This window comes from Pectinophora gossypiella, chromosome Z (genome assembly GCF_024362695.1).
Source record: "Pectinophora gossypiella chromosome Z, ilPecGoss1.1, whole genome shotgun sequence".
Taxonomy (NCBI): domain Eukaryota; kingdom Metazoa; phylum Arthropoda; class Insecta; order Lepidoptera; family Gelechiidae; genus Pectinophora; species Pectinophora gossypiella.
Genome location: NC_065433.1, coordinates 18,670,984 through 18,694,773, shown reverse-complemented (window position 1 = coordinate 18,694,773; position 23,790 = coordinate 18,670,984). Strand labels below are relative to the sequence as shown.

General features: G+C 35.2%; 2 protein-coding genes across 2 annotated transcripts in view; one reads left to right on the top strand and one right to left on the bottom strand.

Moving 5' to 3' along the window:
• LOC126379735 (uncharacterized) overlaps positions 1-23,790 on the bottom strand; it is a 51,961-nt gene that overhangs the window by 8,948 nt on the left and 19,223 nt on the right. The window lies entirely within an intron of this gene.
• The window catches only part of LOC126380567 (aryl hydrocarbon receptor), an 87,436-nt gene continuing 82,913 nt past the window's right edge, over positions 19,268-23,790 (top strand). The window contains exon 1 of the mRNA XM_050030067.1: positions 19,268-19,467. The gene's annotated coding sequence lies outside the window, so the exon portion shown is untranslated. The remainder of the gene's footprint in view (positions 19,468-23,790) is intronic.

The window sequence follows — 23,790 nt, the reverse complement described above, 5'->3', positions numbered from 1 at the left end:
TTAAATAGAATTTATAATATGCGTGTGTGTATTCAATTATATAGGTATATCTGGTATATACGAAATTAAAATTAAATTAATTAATTCTCAATGGTTTCTCCCTTGAAAGTATCATATTTCATTGGGTGCTAAAATAAGAAATAATTTCGCGTAACACTTATTTAAAAACTTTGACGTTAGAACAAGACAACTAACTCGAGAAGGACTCAAATTGTCTCAATTCAATTTATTATTTATGTTTAAACGTGAAAACGGGTATTGATACCTACATTTTCAGTATTAATATAATAATAACTTATTGAAGTATAAACCACTCATATAAACAAAACTATTATGTAATATGTTTATAGAACGAAACGCGTAAATTGAAATAGGTACTTAAATAAAAATAAAGTATTAAATTTAACATGATTTTATTAAAATGATATTGATTCTTAAAAACATAATAATATATATTCTAGAATTTCCAACGTCAAGAAAACTGATGCAAAGTTAGAATAAACACTAATACAGCAAGCAGGCACAATTGAAAATGAAAATTGTTTTTATTTCTAACCACTACATAGCAAAATCAGTTCCTTGACTACAAGTGATTACAGTATAAAACCTCAACAATTCTACAAACAGAAATCCAATTATCGCTGTATGTACACAACAGGCTTAATATGAAACCCTTTAAGTACTTCATTTGAAATTATTTATAATCCTCCTTTAGCTTTTCAATGCGATATCCGTGGCCGATAACCGTAAGTTTACCCTTGTCACTTGAAAAAACTCGTTAAAGATAGGTAGATCATTTATCGTAATACGTGCTTTCCATACTTCTGCGGCCTCTTTTAGCAAAGGCGAGAAGGGGTTATAAAAAAAATATTCGCTTAAATGACTATATAGGTAAAAATTTCATCACGTTTTATTGTGGTTCAGTTTTTGTGGGTATAGTGGTTGTATACTACTAACCATAGCTATAGAAATACCTATATAAAGGGCTACTGCTGTGTTGATGAGCGATCGCTGAACTGTTACATATTAGGGAAATCGTGTGTGTATGTCGTGGCCTGATCGTAGAATTGATCATTTCATGATTATGTTCGACCATTTAATGAAATGGTTACATTTCATGAAATAGCCAACTTAAGTTGACCATATCATCGTTGAAACGTCAACGTTTAATGATATTTCAATCAACGTTTGGCCATATTGTTAATGTAAGCGGTGTCCATGCTATGTGGTGTAATAAAAATGCAAATAGTCGATTAATTTCTCAGGTTCAAAATTATGTACCTATTCGATATGATAAATTGTACAATTACATTGATTCATCGATAATAATATCAATCAAGTTTTAAATATAATCGACACCATCGCCACTACCGACAGATAATGTTACTAATTTTACGTTATGATTGCCAACGTTTGGCCATATCATGAAGTATTCTTGCATTTAGTTGCTCATATCGTTAAACGTTTTGTGTTCATTGATCTGGAAAAACTACATCATGATGTGGCCGACGTGTGTGAAATATGACTATTTCATGAAATGATCGAGCACATCATGTAATGATCAATTCAAAAATTTGGCCACGACATGTAGAGGTTCATAAACGATTGGATCACAGGATCTATTAGGTATGTGAATCGTAGTCGTGTGTGCGAACAAGTGCCTACCTATACTTTTAAGATATTTTTTTTTATAAATAAATAAAAAATGAGTTAACTAAGAATTTCAAATGAACTCACAGTATGTAATTATCAGTACAATAGTGACACGCGCTAGGATCTGCCTACCCTAACGGGAAATAATCGTAATCTTATGTACTTAGGTATCAGTAAGTAAACAAGCTCACACGCTCCAAATGCCTAAGTAGGTAGAGTTGATTTGTTATTTGTTATGAAGAAATTAGAATGTAGATTGGTATAACTTTGTTGATTTTATGAATATACCTCCTTAGGTATTAGGTAGGCTCCTTAGGTAGCGGTAAAATAAAATGGCGTCGTTCTGATTACTCCATTTTGTATCTATTTTTTTTATTTAAAGATGGCGCTTGTCTATGACATGCTGCAAGAATCAGGGTCTGAATTCCAGACCTGGAATTGTTATAAATTAGTTACAATCATTTGTTAAATAGGTAAGTAAATCAATACTTATTTAAAGTATTTATACAGAAATGAACTTAAAAATGATTTAGGTAAGTAAGTACTTATGTAGAACTAAACTTGGTTACATTATAAACATTTCTTACTAAAATTATATCAATAGGTAGTAATTTAAATAGTTAAGGTAAGTACTTATTTAGAAATAATTAAAAATAGTCTAAGGTAAATATTAAGAAAATAATCTTGGTTACAAACAAACAGACTTTATCCGTCTTTTTCGAACAAATTGTATATTGTCTCTTTTATCCAACCCCAGCGAAGGACTATATATAATTAATAGCTTTTTTATACATAATTTATCATATTGTGCTCTATAGAGATATTGCAAGTAATATTCAAGTCTATTCTGAGGGCATAAATAAAATTTATTGAAAATAATGCGTTACAAATCAACAGTGCACTTTGAACAGAACAGGTTGTGCTATTCATTTGAATACTTCCTGTCCGCTCACTGTAGTTTTTTAGAGCGGACACTCACATAAAAAAGATCAATGCACACAAAAGCGGCGCCAGGAGCGATCCATAGCGGGATGCGTTATTTTGTACACATAACCGATCTGCACCACGCCACGCCGGATTTTAGTGTGAACGGATCAACGGATATTGCAAGAAGAATGAATTTATAAGAGTAGAAACAGGTTGTATGAACTTTATGAAGAAAGAACATACAATCATAGCGTAGCTTTTCACGACTATGTAAAACGGTATTCAAAAGTTTTAAACGTGTTTGCGTTACCGCGAAGGCAATGTTTGTTAGCAGTAAAATTAAAGGTAGCTCAGATATTATTAAAATGACTTGGAAAGTTATAAATAGCGAAAATGGGAAAGTCAAAGCACGCGATCTCGAGTATCAATTACAAATTGACGGTAAACTACTCACAAATGATAAGCAAGTTGCTGAAGCTTTTGAAAAATTCTTTACTGACATTCCATTTTAGACTACCAAGGACTTGAAGTCATCTCCTGCACTCGCTCAATCACTTGTAAAGGAGCACATAGATACGTCCAAAGTAGATAAACTAACATTTACACACGTGAGTCCTAGGGACGTCTTAAGAGCTTTTAAATCTTTAGAAATGAAAAAGACTGCAGATCTTCATGGTCTCTCTGTTAAAGTCATTAACTCCGTGATTGATTGCATAGCTCCCTATCTATCATGTATATTTAATAAATGTGTAGACAATGGTGTGTTTCCAGATTTAATGAAGCACAGTAAAGTCATTCCATTGTTTAAAGCTGGTAGTACTTCTGACCCTACTAATTTTAGACCAATATCTATACTACCCACGCTTAGTAAAATATTTGAAAAAATTTTATTACTGCAATTACTTCAACATTTCAATTTTAACAATTTAATGTCTAATAAACAATTTGGTTTCACAAAGGGTCGCTCAACAACCGATGCTGGTGTTGAGTTAATAAATCATGTTTTTCAGGCTTGGGAGGAGTCCAAAGATGCTATTGGTGTCTTTTGTGACCTTTCCAAAGCCTTCGATTGCGTTTGTCATGATATATTGATCGCGAAACTTCGTCACTATGGAATAACAGATAATGCCATTGCTCTTTTGGAGTCGTACCTTAGTGGCCGCGTTCAGAGGGTTGATGTGCATGGCTCCAGATCGTGTGGATCTAACGTCACTATAGGCGTCCCGCAGGGCTCAATTCTAGGTCCATTTCTATTCCTAGTTTACATAAACGACCTACCTAGTCTTGTAAAACATGAAGTGGTGCTGTTTGCAGATGATACCTCCTTACTTTTTAAAGTAAAGAGACGACAAGATTCCTTTGACGATGTAAACAACGCCATTTCAGAGGTAGTGGATTGGTTTACTGTAAACAACCTGCTACTTAATGAAAATAAAACAAAATATGTTTATTTTACGTTATCGAATGTTAGTAGGCCGCTCGATTCTATTATTGTAAAAAATAAGGAATTGGACCTCACGGATACTGCTGTATTTTTGGGAATTACTTTGGACGCTAAGTTGCAATGGAGTCCTCATATTGATAAGTTGTCCAAAAGGCTCAGCTCAGCAGCATTCGCGGTCAAAAAAATTCGTTTAATAACCGATGTAGAAACCGCGCGATTAGTTTATTTTGCCTACTTCCACAGTCTAATGTCGTACGGCATCTTGCTGTGGGGTCATGCTGCAGATGTGAACAGCATTTTTGTTCTGCAAAAGCGGGCCATTCGGGCGATTTACAAATTGGGACCCAAGATGTCACTTAGAAATAAATTTAAAGAAATTAATATTTTAACTTTGGCATCACAATATACACTTCTCATCAAAAAAATCGAAACACTTCCGTTTTCATTGTTTCTGTCCGAATTTAACACAAAAAAGAATTCATACGATGAAAAAAAATACATAAATGTATAGCTGGCAGTTTGGCCATTACAGTAATAAGCGAAAATTCTAAATTCAAAATTAGAATTTCATTTGTTTATCTTATAAACGAAATGAATCACTGTTTTGAGACAAATGTGTGTTTAGGGTTGGAGTACATTTAGCGTTTAAAAACTAAAAATTGGCGCCTATCCTTAAACTTTTTGTTTTTTATTTCAATACTGTGACTTTGGGACGTCTGAAAAAAGGTTTTTTTTCTAAAACGTATGGATACTTCGCCCACAGAAGCCGCCCAAGTTGTGGCATTGCTGGATTTTGGCCTTAGTCAGCGTGTTGAGGCTGCAAGACTGCATCTAAGCCTGTCATCTGTTCATAGAGTCTATAAACGTTATCGGGAGACTGGTTTGTTCACGCGCCGTTCAGGATCTGGCAGGAATCGGGTCACTTCTGAGCGAGATGATCGATTTATTGTAACAACTTCTTTAAGAAATCGACGCCTTAACGCTTTTCAACTGCAGCAGCGGCTTCGTGTTGTACGAAGGGTGGCTGTAAGTGACTCTACAATTAGAAGAAGGTTGAAGGATCGTGGACTGGTACCGCATAAGCCAGCAAATGGGCCGAAATTAACTGCAGACCATCGAAGAGCGCGCCTTAACTTTGCACGTGAGCACCTAAATTGGTCATACCTACAGTGGAGCAAAGTTCTCTTTTCTGATGAGTGTAAAATTATGCTGTATGGTAACGACGGAAGGAACAAGGTCTACAGAAGAGACGGAGAACGCTATGCACAATGCTGCATTGAAGAAAAGGTCAGCTATGGTGGCGGTTCGTGGACGGTTTGGGGAGGAATCAGCGCCGACGGTAAGACAGAGCTTGCTTTCGTGTCTGGGCTACGTCTGCCTGCACTAAACTGCCATCGGTACGTCGAAGAGTGTCTCGAGCCTCATGTGATGCCCTATGCACATTTTATTGGCAACGGCTTCATATTCATGCACGACAATGCTAGGGCTCACACCGCGGGCGTCGTACGAGATTATCTTAACGAAGTCGATATCTCTATTATGGAATGGCCAGCAAGAAGCCCGGACATGAATCCCATTGAACATCTGTGGGATGAATTAAAGAGACGAATTCGAGCAAGAGATCCTGCCCCAGAAACACTTAGCCAGCTGCAAGATGCAATCCAAGAGGAATGGGACAATATACCACAGCATGTGATCGTGACTCTCATCCGATCGATGAAGAACCGTATGGAAGCAGTAATTAGAGCTCGGGGAGGGAAAACAAGTTATTAAATAAACGTTTTTTAGCTTTTTTTACATTTACGTGTGTTGTTTTATCCATTTCCTTTATACTCCATACGGAATAAAAATGACTCATTTAACAAAATACGAAACCTATGAAAAATTCATTTAAATTTAGAACATTAACATTAAGATTTGATAAGCTCATATTACTCACTATTAAACGACATTTAACATTTATTCCTAAATGTACACATTTTTCTGATAATCCTGACAAAACGTAAACTTGCAAGGTGTTTCGATTTTTTTGATGAGAAGTGTATCTTTGAAAACTTAATATATGTAAAAAAACATATAGGATTATTTGCAAAAAATAGCGATCGGCACATTGTTAATACCCGGAATAAAAATAAACTTGCTTTACAAGTCAGTCGATTACATAAGATTACTAAATCTTTTAAGGGGCAATGTATACGTTTTTACAATAAGATTCCCATTGACATTCAGAATTTGCCTTTCAACTGCTTTAAGACAGTAGTTAAACAAAAACTTTACAAAAAAGGTTATTATAAAGTTAGTGATTATTTAGAAGATATGAATGCATGGGATTAACTGTCTGAGAACTGATATTAGGCAGCTAAATTACTCAATTGTATATCAATATTTTATGTTTATTTTTATTTTTTTTAAAAGAACGTCTAGGGCCCTGTGCCGAGGTTTTTCTTGCAGCTTCTTTTCCCCGGCTATACAGGTTGTGAGAAGCTGCAGTAGTTTTAGGCGGATGAGACGTTCGTTATGTAAAAATTGACGATTCAAAGTGTAACTATGTTACCTACTGAATAAAGATATTTTTGAATTTGAATTGATACAAAAAAACATGAAGATTTGAAAACAAAAATACGATAATTCTCACCGCACAGATTGTAATTAAAAGAAAAAATAGACTAGGAAAAAGTGTTTATGTTTTATAGGACAAATTGACTATTAACAAACATACCTTAGCAGGCGAGGAGTTGCTGTATAGACTATACACCACTGCCTACTCCTTCGGAAACATACAGGCGTGATGTTATACTATGTTATTAACAAAATAATAGGAAAAAGCATTTTCATGTCCACATTATCAGTTCTGTTTGCAGGTAGGTAATCAAATAATAAAATAATTGCACAGTCGTTTCATTTTACGGTACTTGTTGCCTCGCTAGGTGTATAGTATAGTTGTCATACAGTTTAATTTATATTTCACTTTTGCGGTTAGCGCGTTGTGTAATAAAAATTGATATAATTAAGATATTGATTGTGTATAATTGCCCGCAATGGCAGGTGTGAGCGATGCGACGCGAATTTTTAATGGAAAATAAAAATTGTACTTAAATCTTCTTCAACGGACTGTTTATACTTACTTCCTATATACTCGCATGTATATTTTCTTTTACACGCACACAGTACCTACTTACGCATATAACTTCAAACTCGAGGATTCCATAATCACCACTGCACCAAAGCATCAGCTTTTTAACTTCTTCCACCACACAAAACCGTGTAGACTCCACAGCTAAAACTATATACAAACTACATACATATATCTCTTACTTAATATATCTACGAAATGTATATTTTATAATAGTATTAAGTTATTCTTTTAACAGTGTAGGTACTTGTATGATAATAACATTTTGCAAACCTTTTGGAACTTTCTATTTCCTTTTAGATTTATATACAATACTCCTTGAATGTTTACCTCAAACGGAATTTACTAGACAGCATGAATCGATAATTTTAAGACCACGTAGGTACAAGACAAGACGAGGGACTTCAGCTCCTGGTATTACTTAGCGTCATCGGACAATGCCCAGCTGAAGAAAGGAAGATGTTGATTTTAATCCCTGCCAGGGTCGGTATTAGCCTTATCCAGCCTTGTAGTAGAAGTGTGGAATAAACTGTCCCCGATACCGACACCGCCGGCGTGGTGACGATTTCCCTCAATCAGCGCTTATCGCTATCGACCCACTAGGGTCGATTAATTTCTTCAAATATTTTTCCTCTCAGACGATGCCCTGAGCTGAGGTTGGTGCCCAACTTGGCACCCTCAGGCCTGTTATCTTAAACGTTGTACCGGGTGAGAGCATTCAGCGCTCTTTTCAGTTAATGCCATCTGCGGCAAATCTACAATAAGTCACGTCAAAAAAAAGAAAGGATTAAACTGCCCGAATCTATTATCGGTGCTCCCTCAGTGAACTGTGTAAAAATAGTCTTGATAAAACGTACAATCAACAGACACAATTGAAACGTGAAGCATGCATCGCCATAAGAGCTCCTTGTGCTTTCTAAATATTAATATCAATTGGATATTATACTGGTATGCGGTTACTTTATTTATTGTCGGGCGTACGAAATTGGTCTTAATTAACTACTTTTAGCTTTCTATCGATTTAGCACTAAACTCGTAAAAATGTAGTGTGATGTTGTGGGTGGCATGCGTACACAATTGCAATAAAACGCTAACCGTCGCTGCGATGATTTTACGACGTATCTTTATTACTTCATTTAATTACAAACACTTGAAAGATCGCAATTATAATAGAAAAAAAATAATGTAGATCTAGCAATCATACTCCACGCAGTACGATTGTTATTAGTTTCGCAATTTGCAGCCCATATGCGCATACCATTTGCATATTAAAAGGTGTCTGCAGACGTCAATTAAATGTTGATAATTTTGATAAAAATGCAATCAGTTTTCACTACATAGACAACATTTCCGTGTTAGGTCAAATACATTTCATTTAATTTCAATTTTTTGAAATTACTTTCAATCCAGTGTCTAAAATTTTATTAGGGATTGGAATGCTTAATAAAACTCGTTACGTACAAGTATGAATTTATTACAAATATGAAGTTAAAGTATCTAAAAACAAATAAGCATTGATTAACTAAACTGTCGCTTATCAACAACATCTATTTTTTTTATAACCAGATTAAAAATACACATGATATAGGTACCTTATATAAGATTTTTTAACCCAAAATCTTTTAATTAATGAATGAACGAGATAGATGCTAGAAAAGGATGATGAACTATCTATTGTCATCAATATTGAGTTCATTTTTTTTATTACCACCTCATAAATTACACATACCTACATACTTACATTGATTTTCAAACATCGCTCAACCTGAACAAGTTAGTCTCGATCTTTTTGTGTCCAAAAGGAATTTTTTAATTTAAGTACTTATTTACAAGACACGAGTGACGTTCGTTTTCTCTTTAATTATCCTTAATAAAAAAAATAGTATACCTATCGTTCAGAGAAAAATATCGACTAGGGGCATCGTTTTCCTGTAGAAAACAACGTTGCAGGCATACAAAGCTTTTCATGCATGGCTTGTAATTTATCTGCAACTGAGAAACAATGAACAAAGCGTGCAATCCATAATTTAGTATACCGAGCCGATACGACACGTACAAGAGCTACTGTTGATTTACTGTTCCCTGTAATAACGTTTAAGAAGCAATAAATTGTCTTACAATTATACTGGGTTCTTCCTTAACGGCTTATTAGCAAACTACAAGGTATATTCGACACTTTACAAAGAAGTTTGATTTCAATTGCAGCGGTATCGTGTACGTTTACTATTAATCGGTCGTTAAAAAGTAAATAAATGGTACTCTGAAACCATTTGCGTGTGAGGACGAACGCGCGTTTATTTACCACGTAGTAATGCGTGAATATATTTTTTTAATATCTGGGGTTAATTAATGAAACGGAATCGCGTTTGCAATGATGTACGACATAGGCCAGCAATTCGACTTCCTGTTATTAAAAATAATAATAATAAATTTTCCTACTACCGCATTTTTGTAGAAACTTTATTTTCTCGGCATAGTATGCAGCTTTGTTGCTGACGCAAATTATACAGTAACAGCCTCATTGACTTCTACAGTATTCTTGAGATGTCAAGGAAGCAGATATAGCTGGGATATCAAGTACTCTTATTTAACATTTTTGCTCCTAGCTATTCTGAATCATTACAAAGCACTAATATACGTTTGTAAGCACTACCGCCTTCTAAGAACACGCCTAGTTTTGACTTAGATACCTATTATTATCTTCCTATAGTGTCTGCATACCTGTAGCATATAATTTAAACTACTGTATCCTTGATGTTAAGCTTCAGCATTGATTCGGTGGTACAATGCCGTATTTAAAAACGTATTCGGTATCCGAACGGGTCGAGATCGCGTGACGAATGTGAGCTCTCGTCAATTTACTTATTTAGACTGATTAGTTTCACGGAACCAAATCCGTCCGGTGGCTGAGGCAGACTTGGGGATGCTTAGAGTGGCTAGTTCAAGGACCAAGACCTCGACTTTTAGACTCGCAAACATAAATTCGACGAGTATACCTATTAAGATATATTGACACTTGGGTAGTTGCCTAGGTTAAAGATAACTTATATAATTCTTATAACTAAATAAAGACAGAAAATAAACCCTCGATAAAAATTAAAGAAAAAAATAAAGACAGATCCAAAGGTGGTAAATAAGTTTTCTTTTATTGGTGATTTTTAAAACAGAAAAAATGAAATAATAAGTGCGTCATTTTGTCACATTTTTCTATTATGTCACAGGTTGATCTTTCATACAAATTCCATAGTAATTAATTAATTAAAATTACCCTTGTAACAAATACCCTTATGAAATCCGTGACGACAATAGGGTAGCTTCCCACTAATCAATTCAGTTACTTTTAACTAAACGTCAAAACACGAATTTGTATAAAAAAGCAACCTATGACGTCGTAGAAAAACGTGACAAAATGTCGCACTTATTATTACATTATTCTTTCTTGTTTCTTAAATAGAAAAACGTCTATATTTAGTGATATCAGAATTTCATAATTTACTTTGCCCTAGGATACTTCTCAATTATTAAAAGGTTTTAAAACTTTATTATTAAATATATTTTAGGAGTCTCCACTGCACTATTGTGTAAACCCAACCGTACAATATTTTCGGCTCTCATTACCGTGTCAATAGAAGATTAGGGATAAGACCAATTTTTAAAAAAAGAACAACGAGTAATAATAAGTGCGTTTTTTACGTCGCCCGCCTAGCTCGGGACACAATTACACAGCCGCAAGACACAACACAATTAGGTATTGTAAAAAAGAACCGACCTGTCGATGTCGAAATTCCAATTCGGAGCCGTTTTTGTGATTACAATACCCTAAATAATAATATGCAGCAAAGTTTGATTGACAGTTTTCTTCGAGTCAAACGTTAGCGGCGCCGGCGTCCACGGTTACATCGTAAAAAAATCGGGCAAATTCTCGATTTAAATTTTGAATCGTATCGAATTAGTCGACGATTATCGGTGAAATTTCACGTGGCATATGTTCGAATTATAAATTAAGCTTTTGTGGTTTGAATTTCAAATTGAATATAGGTTCTTAGAAGGCGCGTTCGGATGTTTTGGATAATATCAAAATTGCATATGATATGAGTTTTAAAACTATTTAAGTATAATCATGTTTATTTATGGTATTCGAAAACCCTAATCGTAAAAATTTGATTCTAAATGTTATATCTGTTAGCATCTTAAAAACTTAAATGACATTCTAAAATGTTCTTTTTAAAATGGAAGTTATATAAAAGTAATGATACAACACCGAGGTAGACACATACATAAACTCACGCCTATTTCCCACCGTGGTAAACAGAGACTGGTATTCCATCTGCTACGATGGTGGCAAGTTGCAGCACTTGACCACCGAGGTAGACATAACAAAGTATTATTGTTTAGTCATATGGATGGTAGAGACGATGTTACGCTATAAAGGTACGCGACAGGGGTGCTATTGATTTGGCGAGAACCAACAAACTTCCCCTTTCTGTTAGCCGTGGCCCGTGAGCTGTAGAGCTGTGAAAGTATAGACGGATGCCGGAAGATGTCGCTACTTACCATTGTTTTGATGTATATTTAAGTAATTACAAATACAATTTTACGTAATCAAATTAAAATTATATATTTTTTTTCTAGTTAGGTTAAAAATAATTAAGATAAGAAATTAAAATTGCAGACAACAATTATTTTTTACAAAGACATTGTATAAGGTCCAACTACCTGTAGCAAGCCATAGTTATAGCACGAAAACGGTGTGCGCGCAAATTCGAAGTACCTAGAATCATTAATTATTATGGCGATAGAACTCTAAAAAAGAGACTTCCCTACTTACTGAATAGTTTGCCTGAGAACAAACGTCTAGAACCAAATAAAAGTAAATATTAAAAAAAAATACTTAAACAATAACTTTTAAACTCGAGTCCTAGCAAATTTATGTAATTAATAGTTAAATTATTATTTTTTAATTAATGTCATACATTCACTGTGCTCCTACTTACAAATTACTATTAGAAATAAGTTCATATTACTAGTAGAGACTCTTTCCTGCAGACAAACTGTTTAAACAGTTTTGCAGGGCATTGACAAATTGTATATATATAATATATATAAGTTATAGTAAGTATTAAGATTTAATAAAGAAATAAAAAAAGTTAAAACAAAAAAAATATAAGATCCTCTGGCTTCATTAAACCTCTATGAGTAGGTGTCAGAAACCTGGAACCGAAGGTTCCAACAAGTTCGACCGACCCCAGTGTATTCAGGAGGTTGGGTCCCGTGCTCTCCATCAACCGTTTTGTCAGGTTGTTGAAATGCCCCATTTCGTATTCGTGTTAAATATAATAAACTGTCTTCTTCTTCTCTCGTGTGGGTTGAGAGGTGGATTAACAACCTCATCAACCATGGTGTCAGAATGTAAGATGATCCGTACTTCGGAAGACACGTTAAGCCGTTGGTCCCGGTTACTACTTACTGATGTAAGTAGTCGTTACATGAGTTATGTCAGGGGCCTTTGGTGGGTCATTAGTAACCCTTACACCAAGGTTGATGAGGTTAGTACTCCACATCACAACCCACACGATAGGAGAAGAAAGGTATCATTCTTCTGATCGTCTTGACATCAGCAGTATCAACCAATAATGCCATCATATCGTGCAGTGTCAAGTTTTGAACTTGAAATTTGACTACGGTATGAAGCAAATAATTACGTACGAATGTTTGAAATTGTTACTCAATGTATATACACCTGGATATGATGTAAGAACACATTTATATGTCTAAGTAATATTATGCGCGCATAAATGAATACGAAATCATTAAAAAATAATTAACAGTGGAACCGAAGACAGTTCTGAACCGGTCTGAAGCTAGCGTCATTAAATGTTCGAGGTTCAGGCCAAATGACTCCAGTAGACATTCGTAAATGCGTGAGTTTCGGCAATTCATTTGTGATTTACAGTCAGGGGTGTCACTGTAGCGGGGTGGGAGGTTTATAAATCATATCGTTTTATATTTAACTACACTTTTGGAACTTGGCCATGCCCTGGTGTGGCTCTAGATGCGCAATTTCGGGCTTCGGTTAGGGCTGCAATTACGTTTTAAAGTCTACAATATTATTTTAACATATCTCTTCAGCTTTTCAAGAGATATAATACTTACGGAAGCTCATAACTTATATTATCAATTTGGCTAGTCAGTACTATACCTATTGCAAGATAAACAGAGTTTTCTGTTAGACTAACGTGGTAGGTGGTAAGCCGTATTGCCACCCACAATTGCCGAGTGAACTATGTTAGCCAAACTTGCACTATAAATAAGTTGATAACTTGATGCAAGTCCAGTATCGGGAATCGTACCGGCGCTCCTCGTTTGAGATATTAGCTGGTGACACACAACACAACCTTAGCTGTTTTATGGAGCGCAGTTGGTTTAAAGTAATCGCTCACTGGTATTCGTTTCTAGTTTAACTGTGAGTACGTCAAAGTGCGAGTTATAAAAATAGGTAAATAATTTGATTTCTTAGTTTGGTTTGTGTTACTAAGCCAAGTCTTGATAACTTACGAGTACATTGTGAAATTAAGTAACAACTAAAAACTAAGTGAATAGGAGTAAAGTTTAAAACGTTTATAAAAGGTAGGTACACAATATTCGTGATTTCCTGTAGATATTTTCATAATGAAACCATATAGAACTCATGGGCACTATGCTAACATTTTAATAATTTCATCACGCTAACTTGCGACCTTGTTCATAATATACTTAATGGTCGCAGTAAAATACCTATTTAGTTCTGATTTTTTACCATTATTGTCGACTATAAGTTTTTATCATGGCTTTATAGGGCAATGGACGTGGGTTGCCGATTGTAAAATTATTTTATTGTATGTCCTATTTCAATTACTAGTATATACGTACAGTGGCCAGTAGTGAAAAAACATTGGTCTAACAGAAAGCTTGATGAGAAGTAGGTACTTAGTTCATCATGCGATGTATGTACCTCTACCTGACCCAATTGAGATAGTCGTAAGCCTATGTTATGTTATGTTGGTAAAAGTACAACCACCTATGTTGCTTTTTCGCTTTCTTTTGACTGCGTCTATTGACGCATTATAACTCTAGATTTCAGGGCACGCGGGGCAAGACGTCACGTGAGCCATAGTCTGTGGCGTAACACCACACTCGCAGCTTAGTTCCGATTCGTTCAGAAAACTTCACTTGGACAGGTTATCTTTACTTCGGCCAACCTGTGTTAAGAGTCTACTAAAGGATTTCTTGGTCGGTCTGGTCAGCTCGGGAGGAACTTATGAATGCTGCCGAAAATGCTGTCCGTGTCGCAAAATACTGGACAGAAAAAAATAAAGCTATCAAAACGTCGAGAACATAACTCTAGGTGATAAAGGACGCTTGAATGCTATAGAGAAAATATTCCATCATGTTATTACGGGGTGGTCTAATTACAGGCAATGGACTGATAACCTGTCAACATACAGGACAGTTGGAGAATTGCTTCTATTAGCGAAACGCAGCAAGCTGAAAACAGAGCAAAATACGCGCTGTAAGAATTTTCACTATTACTTTTTTGTTTATTTGAAAAATCCTGATGACGCCATAGAAGATTTGGGTGCGTAATGCCACTGGGTGGCATCAGAACTGTTACGAGTAATCTGATATTCGTGTTCTAAGTTGTTCACTCGACTCTTCTTCAACTCCGATCTCAGTTTAGGCGACCACAAAGCTTTCTCGAACTCAGTTCAAAATCCGTATTCTTAGATGGCGCAACGACCTCCGTGGTCCAGTGGTTGAGCGCTGGGCTCACGATCCGGAGGTCCTGGGTTCGATTTCCGGTGGGGACATATCACAAAAATTACTTTGTGGTCTCTAGTTTGGTTAGGACATTACAGGCTGATAACCTGATTGTCCGAAAGTAAGATGATCTGTGCTTCGGAAGGCACGTTAAGCCGTTAGTACCGGTTGCTACTTACTGATGTAAATGAGTAGTCGTTATATGAGCCATGTCAGGCCTTTGGCGGCTCAATAGTAACCCTGACACCAGGGTTGATGAGGTTGGTGCTCCACCTCACAACCCACACGATCGAAGAAGATGGCGTTTTAACCTTAACTCGAATTTACTCTAGTATGGCATGACGTCATTATTTTCGTATTATTATGTTGGCAGTATGAAATTGGGAAAAGTCCTCAAGTCGAAGGCGTAAATGTCAACTTAAAATACTAAGCTGAGGCCGAATCGAGTCGAGGAAAAGTTGAGTGAACATCTAAGAATACGGGAGTGACAATTGCAAGCACATTGCAAAGGTAGCAATTTCTGTTTGACTTCATTTAGCCTGGTGGTTAACTTCCCTATGACAATTGACCTTTTCTTTTTTAGTTTTTTTTTTTTTGAGGAACACGGATTTTAGAATTCAAATAATTTTGGCACGGTAATTTTGTTTGTTTGCTAAAATAATATAAGCTCGCGACTATATCGTAATTGGGGCGGTCAGAGGTACATCCATTGCAATATGAACTAAGAACTCACACCTAGTCGAGCTTTCTGTTGCGAGTAGATCAACATGACAGGTGGTCTGCTATAAAACATTGACATAACAGAGAAAATTTACAAGGAGTACCTACCTAAATCAGGTGCAGGTCGTGTCGTATCAGGAGGTGAAGGATTTGGCGGGAAGAAGAGAGGAATGGCGATTACTCCACCGACATGAGCGCAGCGCAGAGAATCAAAAAGTGGTAATAAGTAATTTGTTCTGACAATCGAAAAAAGACTACATCTGACAACAGTTTATAATGATGGAATTTCCAGGCTACGTTCCTTGAATAATACAGATGGCGCTGTAAAAATTTTTCTTCATTTAACCTTCTAATTTCATGGAAAACAGATCATCATCATCAGCCCATTAACGTCCCCACTGTTGGGGCACGGGCCTTCCCTATGGATGGATAGGGAGATCGGGCCTTAAACCATCACGCGGGCCCAATGCGGATTGATGGTTATTAACGACTACTAATGCAGCCGGGACCAACGGCTTAACGTACCTTCCGAAGCACGGAGGAGCGCGAGATGAAAACTTTTTTTTGTGGTTACCCATCCTATGACCGGCCTCTGCGAAAGTTGCTTTACCTACTTCAACAATCGCAGACCGAGCGCGTTAACCGCTGCGCCACCGAGGTCCTCATATGCATATATTCTATCTATTTGTATTTGGGTATAAATTATGACCCTTTTTATTACACCCAGGCACAATCACTTCTTCCACCCATTATTATTCCAATCAAAATAAAGAGAAACAACATAGGTAGCAATATCATTCTTTACATAATGTGACCCAAAAATCAAGCGTCAATTATTTATATAAAATATATGCTTCTGCTGGAATTATGGAAGTAAGTACCCGAGTAATGAGAAAATAGTTAAATTTTGTTTTTATTGGTATGTATTATGTTGCTGTTTCTCAACAAATCTAGCACCCTTCGAAGCGACCCAAGATAGAAAATAATAAGCCTCATGGTAATGATAATTATTACATTTCACGAGTTTGCCGCTACATGGAATACAACCTGTGACATTGAAATAAAAGGTAAGCATCAGCTAACCACTAAACTACGAAGGTCGAAACCATAATATTATTACACCTAATACTATTCGACAAACAAGGGCTACAAAATGAAGGTGGGTTTTAGACATTGTCTACGCGAGCAATCCAGGAGTGTTCGCTAATAACAAGGCCAGGCGTCAGTGTGTCCATGTCGACGGTCGAGGGGAAAATGCGAAAACTCGCCCTCTGCCGGCGGCCATTTTGTGACGTCACTCAACCTGCCATGGGACGTATCGAGGGAAAACTTGTCTGCATGCGTCACTGTTTTATTGATTTATATTTTTTACACTCACATGTGTATTGTTGGAGATGTACAATAGGTACTTGAATTAAATTATAATAAAATTTTAGTGTATTATCTTTTAGTTTGTATTTAGAATGCCAATGTATAGTACCGCAAAATAGTTAATTGTATCACCTTATAGGTAGGTACATGTAGGAAATATGTAACCACAATTTCTAGAGAGAATAAAGCTATACTTCCCGTTCGACCGGTGTAATGACAGTAATGTCACGTCATTGCACAGAGTTTTTTTTTCTCAGTAGCGCTTAGTGTTGCCAAGAAAAAATTATACGGTCTTACATCGATTTGGATCGAGCGGATGAGACGTGCGACAAAAATAATATTTATAATTAAAAATTGACCATTCAAAATGAATAAAGTTAAGTTTGAGTGTGAGTTATTTTATGAAAAATACATCTTTATCTTTAGTCATTCTACTTTGGATATTTCTATACGCAATGATATTATTATAGTATTAATAAAAGATAAAGACTAGATATTAATCAAATTTCTTAAATAATTATATCGTACAACGAATGGACGAAAGTTTAAAGCACAACAAAGCACAACCGCTCTGTATTTTGTAAATCTAAAAATGCCAACTCTCCTTACTTATAAACGTTAACATTGAAACTGGCATCGCAGAAGCTATTTCAGCAATAAAAGTAATATAATTAAAAAAGATACTCCAAACAAAAAGTATAAAAGAAAATGTGCATTTGTTTCGAAAAATAAAAACATACTGCACTCAATACGTCCCAGAATACGCTTTGAACGTAACGGAGGGTTGCGATTGGTCGGCTGAAGGCGGTGGGCGTGTTCAGACTAGGCGCCACCCATCTCCGTTAGGGGTCTCGGCGAACGAGCCACCAAACCACATCGGGCGCTTGCCGGTGGCGCCGCGTGTATCATCACACATGATAAAGTATAACCTCAAATGAACACGTGAACATAAAAAATAAAAATAAAAACTGATTTATTTTAAAAACTTTACAAGTGACAATGAGTGTTAAATCTCCAGTGACATGACTGAAAATACGTACTTGAGTGCTAGAAATAGTGTTATGGGTTAGTATAATGAGGATTCAAATTGGATTTTTGAAATAAACAGTGTTTATAACTGAGAGAGCAGATTGTGATCGACTTCAGAGTGCTACGATTTAAACCTGGACATTCCACCTTGTAATCGATCGGCTGAAAACAGTGACCTCTGGCGGAGGAACACAAACAAACTCTCAACCAACGAGGCCAAGTATTGTATAAATACATAAATAAACTTTGTCATGTCTCTATTAATGTCATAAAATATAAAACTAAATTATTGTGTAAAATAAAGCTCAATATAAGGGTTATAAATTGCTGAAAATTCGGCGTAAAAGTTTATTATTGAAAGTGGATCATAATTCTTCCAATTAGATTCTTATTTGAATGCAATGTCCTGGTACATTTAGAAAATCTTCCAAAAAAGATTAATGAGTAAAATAATCACAATTTAGTCTAGTATTTTTCTTATCTGTAGTTTAATATTGTGTTATATACCTATATTCATCTTGTTTGAGAGTACCAAAGAGAGAGACTATTATCTTCTATGGAAAGTTTAGAAAAAATATAACAGGATTGGGAATAAAAATTGCAGTAGATGTTGTTCAGCAAAAGGCGGCCAAAGAACTTCGTAATAACTGGAAGAAACAAAGGATCAAGAGTGGCCTTCAGTACCGGATAATATAATTACGAATCGGTAATTCTAATAGACCGCCAGAAACGAGGCCATTGTCGAGTCGAGTTTCCAAATTCAGTCGATGATTCTCCAAATTCTACTTTATTTGAGGTAGACAGAATAAAATGCCCGTAAATATCCTACCAAACCTATGAGAGAAAATTTTCAAACTCACATTTTGGAGATAAAGAAATTTCTGATATTAAACATAAATACTTTATTGGACTACAAATCAAAATTCAGAATCATCGACATCTAGGTACTGAAAAAGAAACTTAACAAAGAAAACTGAATAAAACGTCACCGACAGATCAGCCAAGTGACTCATCACGGAACGGCATAGAAAAGTGAGATTGAGCGCGAATCTCGCAAAAGCGTCGGGAAAACTTGGCGGCCGCCAAGTTGCGCCAAGCCAAGTCGCGCCAAGTCAAGGCTTAAAAGGAAAGATTTGAAAAAACAATTAAGGGTAAAGTCAGGATTTATTACGAGGGTGAAGCAGTGACTTGGTTGGTGGGCAAGTGTGAGTCAAGCCGCCAAGATAGCCGCGGAGCCGAAGCTGCAGCTGTGCGGTGGTTGGAGCGGGCAGGTTGGCTTCGCGCTGGAGGGATGCGTGGACGCAAGCCTGCTCCGACCACCGCCACCACAGCCACACTCCAGCCAACTTGGTACCGTGTACGCCACCAAGCGGAGACGGAGAAATGGCAAAAGGTACGTACCTATGGAACAAAAATCTTATATTTCACAGGTCACATTAAATAATTATGTTTTACGTTTCAATTACTGTAGACACAAAAATACCTATTTTGGGGATCGTGTTACATAAAATTAGTTTGCATGGGGTTTTATAAATTCATTCTTTGGATAAAATTACACAGTTTTAACCATTTTACAGAACAGGTATTAATCTTTTCCTATTTCTTTACTTTGTGTTATTTTTGTGGATGTGAATTTTAGTACCCACTTACAATGCATGTGCATGTTAAGTAATTCCAGCCAAGTGTGATACTTATTATAATTTAAAATTACAAAATTAATGACAAAGATACATCTAAAATATCAAATAATATTGTAGTCTACAATGTAGACTATATTGATGTGAAAAATACATTGCTAATAATTTTATTTTTCAAAAAAATATTCACCGTCATTAATTTTAGGTATTAAGATTTTTACCTAGCATTGTTTAAAAGGATATTCTTGGTATTTTTACAAAATGTATCTTATGATCGTGTCAAATCAATTAAAATTGTATAAGATATTTTAGTACAGCGGTAACATGTTGGTATGAATTTTCTCACAGAAAAATGTGCCTTTTGTATATAGAATTACGACTTAAACGTTTCTTAAATTGTGCATTGATACATTGCTTCTCATCCATAACTAGAAGTGCCAAGCATGTGAAGCTATGCATGATGTCCCTTTTTTGTTAATAATTTAATTTCTCATAAAGTAGTTGTGTCTGTTAACATAATTATTACATGTGTGTCAAATGGCATTTGTGTTGTAGTGAAAATGCATATATCACGTCTTATTTACGCGCCGACGGCGACGGCAAAAGTCGCGCTATAGACATAAAAGTTTACGAACTATAATTACATACAACTTACTTAAAACTGTACACATGTGTTATTAGTAATTACCTAAATTATTCATGACTATCGTCATCATATTTTAAAACGACTCTTTATTTTTAGACAACGTAATTTGCGTCTTTGTATTATTTTAGAAAAGGGCAATAGCTGTCGCATATTATAGTATTTTAAAATAAATAAAAAATAAATGACAGTTTATTTTCATATTTCACTTTTTAATCGATATTAATAAAATAAATGTTAATTTTCTATCCGATTAACACATCCAGCTAGTTTCTACGTTCAAAAGTTGAGACCGTTTCGAATGGTGCGTTCAAAAATTAGTCGCGGCCTATTACATTGATTCGATTACTAATTTATGGGGTGAATAATGGCTATTGTATCGATACACTTGAATCGATTGTGCCGTAAATGTGACCGTGCTACGATGATTGATAATTGAGTAACGGGCGCGGTGCAAAATTTTCGATTCTCGTTTGTAGCGCACACCCACTTTTTTGGATTTTGTGCGACGTATTAATTTTTTCTAAACACTTTTCATTTGCACATAAAAACTGAATTTACTTTGTATTGTTTCTGATAATTTATTGTAGCAAGTAGTGCCAATAGTAGGAAGACTAAGCACGGATTCTGTTTAGATGATTGTGAAGTATAAAAAATGTTAACAGTTTATTATGATACATTTCTAACGCGTGGCTTTAAATCCTAATGCATAGAACGTGCATGTAGTCTTGATCAAATAGCAATGTGGCAAAGTTCGCCTTTTGTAGAATAAGAATTCCATTCGATTTATTTACTAAATTCTCAATAAATAATTAATTATTTATTACTTATTTTTTATGCGGGTAATATTCTTTTAGGATTTCCATGAATAAATGGATTTAAACAAACAGAGGCGAGAGGTGCAAATTCAAAAAAATATTGCTTGTTTTAAAATACTTCGCACCTATGCTTAGTTATATTGCTAAACCGAACTGTTTTAAACATCAAAATATATAAATTAGTAAAACTTTTTAAAGCTCGTGTTTCAATAAATAGCTGAAGAATATACTTAGGTTACCATTTCACATTGAAAAAAAAAAAAACATATTATTGATGTCTTATCAACGAATGCACTTTTGCAGCAAAATACTGACATATAACATAAATTACTTTTCTTTTGTTATAAGAAGAGCAAGTAAAGAATTTATTTAAAGCAATTTTATTTGCTATAAAATACTAATCACGACTATATTCCAAATTAGGGTAGTCAGAGATACAACCATCGCACCATAAATTAATTGAGTATCCGTTATTCACCTAATGCATGTTTGTATAGCTTAATATGAAACTAATGGAAATTAAAATGTCAAATACATAACCCCCCTTTTTGCTTCGCCACAGTCGGGTAGAAAGTAAGAGTCAATAGTTGAGGGAACAGTAAATTATTATAATTAAAACTAGCTCAATATTATTGCTTAACATGAAAGGGATCCAGCGTAATGACACCACAGCATTAACTATATATATCCTCAGGGTTGTATTTTTAATGGTTTGTTGTAATAGGACTAAATTAAATACTAGATTAAAAGTAATTTAAATAACTTCAATTTATTGCACATCCTGTTTGGAACATAGCAATATTTATTTTAACTATTAAAATTAATCACTTTATTATGGCAACACATTTAATTAAAATATAATAAAAGTTACTACGTTTAATAATTGACTTTTACTAATTTTATTATAATAATAAAATTGAATGCTATCATTATATTTCATTAAAAGAATCAAAACGAAAATAAGAAATAATTCGAATAAACATATCGTAAGACTCTGGACTTCTTTTATATTACAACTATTTCATCCATACTTTTTAATCCCCGACGCAACTCAAAGAGGGTGTAATAAAGTTCATCCCTTTGTATGTCTGTCTGCGCCATCGTAAATCGAGGACGCATAGTCCGGTTTGGATGCGGTATTTTTCGTTTGATAAGTGGTATCGGCGAGAAGGTTCTTAGATATGATTAAAGGTTCCAGGGTCATAGAAAGAAGACAATAAAATGAATTTCAGCTTCTTTAATGTTTCTGGATGAGCACTCCGGCCCTGGGTGGTTTTGAGTGGTCAGTATTCTGATGACTAGATAACTATTGAAACTCGACATTAAAAAAACGCAAAACCCCGAGTTTGGGTTTGTTTGACATGTCTTAATGAGTACTCTACTCTGGACCTGGAATTGATTGGGATCCAGAGTCTGGTGATGGCGCCGGAAGGTAGTCGTCATAGTATCTAGACAATACTATAACGTAACCCTCTCGAGTATGGTCTCGTTGGATTGATCTTGATAAGTACTCTGGTCTAAGATGGAATTGGGATAATTCCAAGTCTGTACCCGTAGCATGGAGCTCGCATCGCATAGCGTAGGCGTATGATGAAAAATCATATGCGTTTATGCGAACCTATCGTTTTATTAGTAAGTATATTATATTATTACTTACTCTATGTTTCAAAACCATGAAATATTTCATTTATGAAAAGTTTTAAAAACCGTGACACAATAAACGTGCCTTTAAAAAGCGAAAAATATTGATTGTCTACTTATACTTAGCAAAATATTAATTTAGTATTGACGCGTCTGACTGACTTGCGTAAAAGGCTGAATAATAAGTCATTAATAATTGCAATAGTAATTATAATAGATAATACTTAATAAATATAATTGAAATGATTAAATTTGAATAGATAGACAAAGTCATAATTAAACGCTTTTTAAAGGTACTTTTATTGTGCTAGGTTTCTTTTCATGAGGCTGCTTAAATGAATGGGGTAAATAAGCTTCAGAAGACGAGTTGCATCTACACTTGGTATTTAAGAAGGATATGATGAATCACTGTGAAGATCAACCAACCTGGCGCTTTTACTTAGCTTGATTCGCCGTTTTATTTAAAGCCTAGCCTTTCTCCTATGCGGTCCCGTTCAACTAACGGCCTGAATAATATTCAGCCCTAGTGTCTAATAAAAATATTTAATTTTGTTACTACACTCTACAACAATAATTGTTGCTTGATGCTGCCATATTGGCAGAACATAGGTTTTAGTGTCAGGTGGCAGAAACAGGAACAAATAGTCAAACGTTATCGACCAAAGCCATTTGATTAACTGTTTGATTAAAATGACTGACTATCTGTCACGCTGTTAGTTTAGTCGTTTAGTAAAAAGGCTAGACTGCTAATTAATCGGAATTAAACTAGTTTGCTATGACTGTATGTATACATATACATATTATTTATGTAAACCCATCTTGTCAGGGAGAATATGACTCGACATTTGTCATAATATACTATTATAGGTAAGCAGAGGATATTTGCTTCGATCCTGACACACTTCTCTTGCTTCCCCCACATTCATGGATCGTTTCATACACGCACGCCGGTTCAGAGTAGATCATACTGAACCTTT